Source organism: Callorhinchus milii, unplaced genomic scaffold, assembly GCF_018977255.1.
Source record: "Callorhinchus milii isolate IMCB2004 unplaced genomic scaffold, IMCB_Cmil_1.0 Scaffold1, whole genome shotgun sequence".
In the NCBI taxonomy this organism is placed as follows: Eukaryota; Metazoa; Chordata; class Chondrichthyes; order Chimaeriformes; family Callorhinchidae; genus Callorhinchus; species Callorhinchus milii.
This window is the reverse complement of record NW_024704742.1, coordinates 63377227-63385572: the sequence shown is the minus strand read 5'-3', so window position 1 is coordinate 63385572 and position 8346 is coordinate 63377227. Positions and strand designations below refer to the sequence as shown.

Below are 8346 nucleotides of genomic sequence, written 5' to 3'. Positions count from 1 at the left end.
TCACGTCGGGAGGACGTCCCAAAGCGCTTCACAGAACACACTGTAAAGTGAATTGACTGTATATTTGTGGGCGAACGCGGCAGCCAATTGCGCACAGCAATGTCCCACAAACAGTCGTAGATTGAAAATGACCAATTTATTATTGTTTTTGGTTTTGGAGGGATTATTATTAGGCTCTGTGTGGAGTAAGGAAACTTGCCCAAGGTTTCGCCCTGCCTGGAATTGAACTCAGGTCTCTCGCTTGTAAAGCGAGTGCTCTAACCACTGAGCTACAGGACTCCATGATGTCACCACGGGGGAGCATGTAGATATTAAAAAGGAGAGGGCCAAGGACAGAGCCCTGGGTGACGCCAGACGTGACAGTGCGGGGGCTGGAGGAGAAACCGTTAGTGGCAACAAAGTGGAGATGGTGGGAGAGATAGGATGCGATCCTGGAAAGGGCAGGTCTGTCAAGGTTATGTAAAGAGGAGAGGCGGAGTATGAGGATGGAGTCGTCAACAGTGTTGAAGGCGGCAGAGAGGTCACGTTAACCTTCATGGTGAGCCAACAAAATACATTTTCTTGTATTCCAATACTGCCTATTACACCCACTGCCATCCTTGAATAGACCACTCTATTCTTCTTCTCCACCGCCTCTCTTCTCACCTCCACCTCAATGGTTCTGTTCTTGCCTGGTTATAATCCTACCTTTCCCACCATCTGCACTTCATGGCCACCAATGGTTTCTTCTCTAGCCCCGCACTGTCACATGTGGCGTCCCTTAGGGCTCTGTCCTCAGTCACCTCCTCTTCAATCTATACATGCTCCTGCTTAGCGATGTCCCACAGGCATGGGGTCAATTTCAACATGTATACAGATGACACCCATCTCTATCTCGCCTCCTCCACCCTCAACTCCAGGACCGTTGATGGCTAATTGTTTGTCTGACATCAGGTCCTGGACAAGAGCCAAGTTACTCCAAGTTACTCCACCTCATCCTCTGACACTATAACCATCTGACACTACAACCGGCTGCACCGCACCGAAACCTCTGTGTCCTTTGTGACCCTCAGCTATCCTTCAAACCCCACGTTCGTGCTGTGACCGGTTACACCTTTCCACACCTCCACAATGTTGCCTGTCTCTGCCACTGCCTCACACCGCAGGCCGCCGAGACCCTGCTTGATCCACGCTTTCATTACATTTCAGCTTGACTACGCCAACGGCCTGCTCACTGGACTTCCCAACTCTTCTCTCCACAAGCTGCAGATTATCCAGAACTTTGCAGCGTGTGTCCTCTCCCGCATCAGGCTCTGGGAACCTATTAAACCTGTTCTTGCCCGGCTCCACTGACTCCCCATTGCTCAGAGAGTTGAGTACAAAACCCTTGTTCCTACATCAAGGCCCTCCGTGGTCTTTTTTCCCCTTACCTCTCTGACCTCATAACCCCATATCTGCCTGTCTGCTTCCTCCGCTCGGTGGACACCAGCCTGCTTCAGGTCCCCTGCACTTCCCACCCCACCATTGGCGGTCAGGCATTCAGCATCTCTGCCCCCACATTCTGGAATTCTATCCCCAAATCCCTCTGCCTCACTCCCTCTCTTGCATCCTTCAAGTCCTGTCTAAAGACCTTCCTCTTTGACCGTGCCTTCGGTTGAGTACATTGACGTACGTGGCAAATTCCTTATTGGAGGAACAAAGGAGAAGAACCTTTAGGTTGAAAGGTATAACTACCCTGGTATTAAGCAAGTTGGTCAGCAGATCCAGCCAATTGAAGACGTGCAGGGGCCGATAACGTTGACTGCTCCAAAACCAGTATTATACGTTTGTTACTATCTGTTTTGTATGTATTATCCTGATCAATACTTCTCTATTAGACCTTTATTGGATTGTCGGGTCATTATTCGACCTCGGGATTGGAAATCCCAACGCTACAATTGACTAACAACCGAGTCTCTACTACTAGATAAACAGAAACGTGTGGAGTAAGGAAATTTGGCCAACGTTGTCACTCTGGCTGGGAATGAACCAGGTCATCTTGCTTGCAAGGTGAGCGCTCTAATTACTAAGCTACAGGACTCCACAGGAATATAGAAAAATGTCCAATAAATTTTTTGTGTTACTGAGACAATACACACAAAAAAGTAGTGTGGGGCGCCTCCCACCCCTTCCTCAAGCCAAGCAGATATGGCAGATATGGACACACACACACAGAGACTCTCATTACAACTCAGGTATATTTTCAGGTAGGGAAAAACCCAACCGCAACAACAACTTGCATTGATATAGTGCCCTTCACGCGGGGTAGCGTCCTGGAGCGCTTGACAGTAGCGGAGTCTGATCCCAAACCAGGGGGAGAGGGAGTGGGGAATTGACCATAAGACGTTCAAAAAGGAAAATCTTTAGGTGGGATTTGAAATTGGGGAGGAGTGAAGGTGGAGGGATTGAGGAAGAGAGTTCCAATACTTCGGGGAATAATAATTATAATAATCCTTGCATTTGATTTAGTGCTTTTCACATCTTCTAGAAGTCTCAAAGTGCTTCACAGAATATACTGTAAAGTGTAGTAACTGTATACTTGTGGGCGAAACTCGGCAGCCAATTGAACATAGCAATGTCCCAGAAACAGTTGTGGATCGAGTGACCAAATTATTATTATTTATTATTTATTTTTTCTTGAGGGATTAAGATCAGGCATGTGGAGTAAGGAAACTTGCCAAAAATTTCGCCCTGCCAGGAATCAAACCCAGGTCTCTCGCTTGCGAGGCAAGTGCTCTAATCCTGAGCTATGGGACTCCACATTTGTGAATAGTGGCTGAAGTCACGGCTGCCAATGTGCAGCGGAGGGGGGCGAGAGATGAACAGGAGGCCGGAGTGAGCCGAGCGGAGGTAGCGGGTGGTCGAGTGTGGGTGGTAAGCAAATTAGATAGGTAGGGAGGTGTGGGGTGGGGGGGGTGACTGAAAGGATTTGAAGTTGAGTGAGAGGATCTTGAAGTTGATCCATTTGATAATTGGGATCCAGTGGGCTTGGCAAAGACTGGTGTGATGGGAGTATGGAGTTTTGTGTGTGTTAGTATCCAGGCGGCGGAGTTCAGAATTAATTGAATTTTGTGTGTGGTAGAGCTGGGGAGACCAGCGAGGCAACAGCAATGAGAAACGAGAACAGCAACACACCACCCAGAGAGAGGTGCAGGCACCTAGGGTCTCGGTTGGAATATGCACTCCTTACAAACCCACGTGCTCACAATCCCCTCCCTGCTCTAACCAACTTGGACATCATGCTCCCAGCTCAGGGCCTCCTCCCTCTTCAGCCCAGATCCAGCACCAAGAGAGAGATGGGGCTATTGACATGTCCTTAAGAAGGCTTCCTGCCCTGAAATCCTAGTGCCTGTGACAGTACATTTCCTTTTTATTCTTTAACAACTTCGTTCTTGGAATTTCACTCCAAGCTCCTGCACATTTATTTGGATCAACAGTTTATAATTAAAAAGTTACAGTAAAGAATTGCTGTAATGCAATGATCTACAGACACACAAATAGGAGCTAATGCTGCAGGGATTAATTAGTATTAACTATTAAGTATCAAGTAGAAAGATTTTAATTTGAAATTTAAAATCTGTTGGAGGAGAAGGGTCACTCCCAGAATATTAACTTATGTTTGCTTTCAGATGTTGATTTTATCTCCTGCAATTTACTATTGTTCTCTGGTTTTATTTCACATTTGTAGCATTCCAGTCTTTTTTTTTCTTTATGTCTCTCTGCATTTGAAATTTGTCTTCTCTCCAACTCACAGTAAAAAACACAAAATGCATGTTTTGTATTTTTACTCCTTTGTAATCATGTGATATTCACATTTAACATTCTCCACCAGCAAACAAAATGCTAATTTCAAACAACGTCAGAACTGCCATTTCTTATCAGTTCATTTTTATTTCTGCATTGTTGTTGCTCTGTCCTCTTCTTCCCAGCAACCGAATTTTCCATGAGTATTAATTATGCTCTCCTTTGTTCTTCTATTGTACAATATAGGTCAGTTGAAAATAACAAGGTTGTAAAATAGATAAACTTGCAAAACCAATTAACATTATGTGAAAGGAATAGATTGTGAAGGTGCAACATATTGAAGGAGATTTGTGCTTTTTTATGCTTCATTTACTTTGTGGCAATAATAAAAAAGCTGTCCTCAGATTATAGTTGTTTCTGTATCAGGGTCAAATGTGCCAGCCTAGCTCACTTGGTAACACTCATGCTTCTGAGACAGAAGAGTCTGAGTACAAGCCTCATGTTGGGACTTTGAAATCATGATTTAAGTTGACATTCTAATACAGTGTTGGGGTAGCATGCATTATAAGAGATGCCACATTAAAATGAGGTCTTGTTTTCCTGATTGGGTGATTTGTTGAATGTTAAAAATTCCATGGACCTATTCCAAAAGAAACGGATGAAGAAGGTGCTTCAGTCCATTTTATCTCATTTTTTCTGAACACCCACCCTACTGTTTTCCCATTACAACATCAACCTGCTATTTTAAACGAGTCCAGTGTCCTGGCCTCAACCACACTTCCTGGCAACCAGTCATTGATTATCCTCTTGCCAAAGAACCACTTCCTGGTATCCGTCCTGAAATTAACCTTTTGCAACTCTATACCTGTGTCCTATTATTCTACTGTCTTGGTGCATCCCAACGTATTGTTCTGTATTTATTTTTTCAATCCCGTTTAAACCTGGGGTGTTTAATCTTACCATAGGTTTATTAATTCTGAGCTTCTCTCCTTCAGCTCTGTTCTGAGGTTGTGCTCAAGTTTGTCTGCCTTTCACGATTTTAAGACCTGGATCATGCACCATGTCTAAATCCAGCTTTCTCACTATGTTGATATAGAATGCCCTATCACGGTGCCATAGAAATAGAATAGGAACAATTCAATGAACAGGATCAATTGATAGTTGTTGTTTAGTGGCAGCTCATTCATAATAGTACTTAGTCCAGTGAGATGGCAGATAATAATAATAATCCTTGTATTTGATATAGCGTTTTTCACGTCAGGAGGACGTCCCAAAGCGCTTCACAGAACACACTGTAAAGTGAATTGACTGTATATTTGTGGGCAAACGCGGCAGCCAATTGCGCACAGCAATGTCCCACAAACAGTCGTAGATTGAAAATGACCAATTTATTATTGTTTTTGGTTTTTGGAGGGATTATTATTAGGCGTGTGGAGTAAGGAAACTTGCCCAAGGTTTCGCCCTCTGCCTGGAATTGAACTCAGGTCTCTCGCTTGCAAAGCGAGTGCTCTAACCACTGAGCCACAGGACTCCATACTGTGAGATACTGTGAACTGCTTGGTAGTTGAAACTGCTTAACAGGTACTACGTTAACACAAAAAATTCTTAAACTTCAATGGGCCTTGAATTTGGTTAATAATTGACAGTATTTGTCATGCATAAAATAATTGAAAACACATTTGCTCTCCTAATATATGGAAGTTATATACAATTGTTTCCGTTGGCGTACGGCAACTTTGAGGTGTTCATTTGACCTGAGTTTCAAAAGGGTAAGTAAATCAGAAACCATTGAAAAACTGCAGCGGTGGTAAGTGAAGTTTGGATGTTAAGTGATCAAAAGGATTTTTACAGAGGGACCTGTTGTCAGAAATCAAGCACCTTCCTAACTCAGGGGCTCTGCAGCCAATTATAATACCCACAGGAATTGAACTTGCCTCCTTTCAGGATGTCTTGTCTTATGCTCTGTTGGGTAATAAGCGCTCTGGAATACTACCTTGGATGAGGGAAGCTATATATAAACAAGTCATTGTTGTTTTAATATCTTTATCTATTAGGCCTTGGGGAAGCTGTTCAACAGGTTACAGTGAACATCTTTATCAAACAGAAGTGTACCATAGTAATGATTTTCTTACTGCAAGAGAATTAAGTTGAAAGAGAAACACTTGAAGATTTTAATCTCTTGGTGAGTTTAATTAAAGCATGCATCATGAATAAGAGAGAAAGTGGTGCAGGAGCACTTCATGCAGGGATTAACTCCAAATCCTGGTTTAAAAAGTAACCCTTGTTCTAAACACCTTTTTCATACTGGCTCAAATAGCTTTTGCAGAATTGAATGGGCTTCACTATCAACTATCAATGTTTTACCCAGAGAGCTGTTGGGATTTGGAACGTCCTGTCAAGTAAAGTAACAGAGGCACAATCCATTGTGGGTTTCAATAGGGAAGTGATATTAATAATAACCTTGCATTTGATATAGTGACTTTTTATGTCATGTCATTGAGAAGTCTCAAAGCACTTCACAGAATATACTGTAAATGCTCAGTGCCTTGAGACGTCCTCCCAACATGAAAGGTGCTTTACAAATGCAATTTTGTTGGTGTTGTAAAGTGTAGTGACTGTGAATTTTGTGAGCAAAACGCGGCAGCCAATTGTGCACAGCAGTGTCCCTCAAACAGTTGTGGATTGACCAAATGATTATTTTTTTTGGAGGGATTATTATCCCCAGAAAATGATTCACTAATTGACTAACAGCCAGGTTCCTACTTATGGCTAGGTGAACAGAGGCGTGTGGAGTAAGAAAACTTGCCTAAGGTTTCTTGCCCAGAATGAAACTCGCTTGTGAGGTGAGTGCTTTAGACAGATATATGAAAGTTGGAGGTTTGAATGAGATATAGGGATAAAGCAGGGCAGTAGGATTGAATGGACAGCTTGCCCTGAGGGTTGGTGCAGACTCAATGGTCTGAATGAACCCCATTCTCCTGTAAATTGCAAAAAATCTATGATTTTAATATCAACTGTGGTTTGTGATTTTGCCTTAGCATTCACGCTTGATGTGAACAGTTTGTCAGAAGCATTCTACAGTCTGAAGGTTGTTCTATTTGTCCATTTTCCAGCTTGGAATGGGTCTTGTTTCATGCAAGAATCACTTTGAGGCCCATTTTCAAAAAAAAACAATTGACTTAACGTGTTTGCGTATAAAACTTTGCTTCAGTGAAAATGGTCCCTGTTTTGTGTGAGAAATGATTGCAGCCAAGATGAGTTCATTCGGGTATAGAAGGTGACAGCATGAAACTCCTTAACATTACAAAGTAGATTTGGGATTTCTATGCACCCGACAAATTCATTTGCTTTGCAAGTAAATTATTCTCAATGCACATCGAGACACATTTGCAAGATCTCATCTCACGTATGTTCTGAGCTCATAACAAAAAAAATGTGGCCAAGTGATATTTCCGAAAGAAATCTGATGGCACTGGAGCAAAACTGGAGCAATTACAAAGATGAGGCAGCGAGGATTAATAGATTAATTTTGGGCTACAATAATTTCTCACACAAAACAGGCACCATTTACACTGAAGCATAATAGTACGGGGATTAGGCAGGGCAGTGGAATTGAACAAACAACTTGCTTTGAAAGCCCGTGCAAATGGGCCATTTGGCTAAATTGAAAATCACTTGAATTTGCCACCAAGAGAAACATAGGCAGAATATTCAAAATTGGATGTTCAAATTTGGATATTCTCTAACAACCCACCCACGTTGTCCCGGATTCATTCGAAGCAATGTGTTGCAGGAAATGTGACTAGGTCAACTGAAGGCAACAGCAACATGAATTTATACAGTGCCCTTCAGGATAGCACCATGGAGCATTTCACAATGGTGGGACTGGGCACTGAACAAGGGGGAAGTGGGAGGTGACCATAGGTACAGTCAAAGAGATAGGTCTTAAGGTGCAATTTAAAGGTAGATAAAGAGGAGGAGAATCAGAGAGACTGAAGCAGGGAGTTGCAGAGAATAGAGGTATAGTCCAAAGAGTTCAGCTAATTACAGTTACTGTTATAACAAGCTTCTTTCAGTTACAGTGTGGACTCCATTCTCTGTACTTGTGCACAACTGCTTGCATCTGTGTACTGGAACTCTTTCACACTAAAATAGACGACTCCGGGTCATTAAGTCACTTTTATGTCATTTCCTGTTTGATGCGCAAAGCAGGACATCATGTTGAGGTGAACACGATGACCCAGAAATAGACCATTTTAAGGAGAAAGCCAGCTAGGTGTGTGCATGCTCTGTTATCGTGCCTCAGTATAGTGCAGGTTGGGATTTTATGGATTCCTACATTATCATTGGGCTCCTGTGCAGCATGCACAATATCTGGGCTACAGGAATCAACCTTATAATGCGATACATATTAACCTGAGCATAATAACATGCTGACAAACAAATAAAGTTGGCACGGGAACAATCGTCTAGATGCAGTAGCAATACATCTGTGTAACTCATGCATATAAACAATGGATATGATACATGGATCGCTTTGTCATGGAAATCAGTGGCAGAATTGGAACCTGATGAGCTTGGATG

General features: G+C 42.7%; 1 non-coding gene across 1 annotated transcript; it reads right to left on the bottom strand.

The window, feature by feature from the left end:
• Positions 1-207: 207 nt before the first annotated feature.
• Positions 208-279, bottom strand: trnav-uac. The gene has a single exon. It is a non-coding gene; the product is annotated as a tRNA-Val (tRNA).
• Positions 280-8346: the final 8067 nt, after the last annotated feature.